Source organism: Sinocyclocheilus anshuiensis, unplaced genomic scaffold, assembly GCF_001515605.1.
Source record: "Sinocyclocheilus anshuiensis isolate Anshui unplaced genomic scaffold, SAMN03320099.WGS_v1.1 scaffold1531, whole genome shotgun sequence".
Taxonomy (NCBI): domain Eukaryota; kingdom Metazoa; phylum Chordata; class Actinopteri; order Cypriniformes; family Cyprinidae; genus Sinocyclocheilus; species Sinocyclocheilus anshuiensis.
Window position 1 is genome coordinate 1,149,048 of NW_015551200.1, and position 3,028 is coordinate 1,152,075.

Here is a 3,028-nt window from a genome sequence, read left to right on the forward strand (position 1 = left end):
GCCGATCCGGTGATCCACAGCGCAAATTTGTTGTATTTCCTCAGCGACCAGCACGGATCAGCTCCACGCATGACGAAGCGGATATCGTCCTCTTTTGGCAAAAGTAGTTTCGCTTTCACAAGGAAACAAACAGCGCCTTCACGACATGGTGGCGGCGGCAACAACAATACTACAGCGAGAATAAAAGTTACGCCTTCTTTCTTTGCGTGAACATTTGGGCGGCGTTATGCAAATCTTCCCACATTGTGCCATAGACATGTGGGGGCGTGTTAGAATGAGCCGTTTTAAGTAGGCGTGGTTGACTCTTAACTTTTATAAAGAATATCTCTTTGGATTTGAGACTTTAGTCTTTGCAACTTTACAGATCTTCTTTATGCACCAAGAGCTTGTAACACTCCAAAGAGAAAGGAAAAATTGAAATCACATCATATGACCCCTTTAACAGAGAGAGTACTGTCAAACTTGACAGTCAACCATCAAAACACCAATGGTACGATCTTCTTCCTGATCTCAGAGATTAACACATTTTTATTATCAAACAGAAGAATGAGCACTGAAGAACATTGAAAATATCTACTCTGCTTTGGTCTAACTCGGAATTAACAAGCAAAGAATCCATTAAAATTAACATTTTTATTAGGATCTGCCCTCAAATATTCTAAACAGTCAACAGGTGTATCTATAAAATTGTATTTTATAACAGATTTGACTGAAAAAAATATATTCTCAGGACAACCACATACTCACAAATATTCTGCCTAACCAAATTCTAAACACAGAAAAAGAAAAATACAGACTGAGCAAACCATAGAGATGGGCAATCAGAGCACCTCCCCCAGGTTAAAAATGGCTTTAAAAATGCAGATTGTGCATTCAGTGCATTGTGGAGGAGAATACACTGAATACACTGCTACTGTGTAGAAACATCTCATTATATAAAAAATTGACTGCTTTCTGCTAATTGTCATAAACATATTCAGAATGACATATTCATGTTGGAATGAGCTATAATTAAAGTCTGATATCCAAAAATAGCTGTTATATAAGTTAACTCGTGTGCAGTTTCCTAACAGGTGTGATTAATTTCATGAAACTATGAATGACTGTGCTTCTATGGGATTGCTGATGAAATTATGAAAGGGATAACAAAAGAGCCATTATATGGTTGGCTTACAGGTCACATGTGATCACCGTTACGCTTCTTTTATGTTTCGCTAATGATATGCGCCAAGGTTGTCATCCCATCCTCTATAGATTTAAATAGAGTTGCATTTCCTCACAGAAAAAAATAAACAACTAAAAATGAATAAAAATCACAAAATAAACAAACATTTACTTTTTTCAATAACTGTACCCCAGTTCTAATGAAAATTATGTTTTGAGTTATGTTTCTACCTATCTGATAGCAAAGTCTAACCAAACTTCAATTTCAAACTCAAACTCCTAAGACATTTTAAAACTACAAAAGCACACTTGCAACAATATTAATTTCAATTAATCATGAATTCAAATTCGAATTGCAATTCTTTTTGCAATCTCGAACTTAAATAAATTAAGTTCAGAAAATGAATTAAAATACAGCTGTTGTGGAGACAGTGGTCAGCCTGTCCGCCGGTCATGCATTCAATTTACTAACAAGCTCCAAAAGTATTCAAACTACCACCAGGCACGTTTTTAACGTCATTATACTCATTTACAGATCATATTTAGTACACATTTATCTTTTAAACAAGCAGACGATGCTTTTGTGACTGAAGCAGAGTCCGTAGCCTAGGCTACATCTCATAGCAGTTTGCGCGCACCACCCTGCGCTCGTTTGACCACAAGAGCAACACAACACCCCATATTACATTAGCACTGACGGACACAAGAAGTAGTTTCCTATAGGCCTACTGTATGTTCAAGCGAGTTTATCAGAGTCCTCATGTTTTAAACGATCATTTGCATTATACAAATATGACTGATCTGAAGAAAGAGGTAATTACGCGTAACTCCTCCGTGAAAACAGTCCTATATGATTACTTCACATTTTGTATTTAAGCGGCATGCGATATATTCAAAACTCCACATGCAAATATTATATTTTGCCTACCGTTGAGATGCCCGTGTGATCAAACTCCTATCCAAAACGCATCTATGTGTAGGACTTTCAGGTCAAAATTATTCAATATCAATTCTGCTCTGTCATACATACTTCTTTCCTCACGAAAACATGCAGAACTGACAGAAGTATAAAAATAACCCTAACACTTGATACCGCATACCTATACAGAGAGTATTTGCTGATCCTGTAGAAATAGAGCCGCTCTGTAATAAGCCCTCCCCACATCACTGCTAAAACAGAGCGCACAGGACTGGACTCAGTGGATCTGGATCGCCGTTCATATCTACAATTGCGGTCTCCAGGCCATTGTTTGGCGTTTACCGCCGTGTTGTCCCGCTTCTCCCGTGTGTGCTGAAGATTCCAGCAGGACAGCGGAGGGAGTGTACAGCGCGTCACACACGCGCGCGGTGGCTCATAATTTGAAGTTATCACACCCTCTACTCTCGCATAAACCATAGCAAAACAATGTGAACGTCTCCCTATCCAAACCTCCAATCTGTCATATACTCATCGCACATAGGCTACTCAAAAATAGACAAAGATAACTGTTTGTCATCACATCCTCTATAGAAAGCATATGCGAAAATAGATAGCCTATATGAAAACAGATGCATTTTCAATCCAAACGGAAAAATATGAAAAAATAAAAAATGATCCCAAAATAGACCAAAAAGTACCCCAACTCCCAACACAATTATCACAAAATACCAAATAAAAAAATTAAAGATATGCACCCCCTCAAAAAAATAAAAACAAACTGTTTTAATAAACGTAGCCTACCTTAACTCCTAACAAAATTGTTTTAGCTTTCAATCTATTGATTGATTGTAAGGCATACAAACCTTCAAACTTCAAGACATTTCAAACCTTTTGGAAAATTTCAAACAAGGGTTTTGTCTCCAAAACATTTGGGGGGGGGGGGGG

General features: G+C 37.7%; 1 protein-coding gene across 4 annotated transcripts in view; it reads right to left on the minus strand.

Annotated features, from left to right (window-relative positions):
- The window catches only part of cdc42ep2 (CDC42 effector protein (Rho GTPase binding) 2), a 24,009-nt gene that overhangs the window by 12,749 nt on the left and 8,232 nt on the right, over positions 1 to 3,028 (minus strand). For 2 of the 4 annotated variants that reach the window (XM_016453661.1, XM_016453664.1), the window contains exon 1: positions 2,093 to 2,726. The exons of 1 other annotated variant lie outside the window; for it this stretch is intronic. The gene's annotated coding sequence lies outside the window, so the exon portion shown is untranslated. Of the gene's footprint in view, positions 1 to 2,092; positions 2,727 to 3,028 lie in introns of those variants that run through there. One more of the 4 variants, XM_016453662.1, reaches the window with a different exon arrangement.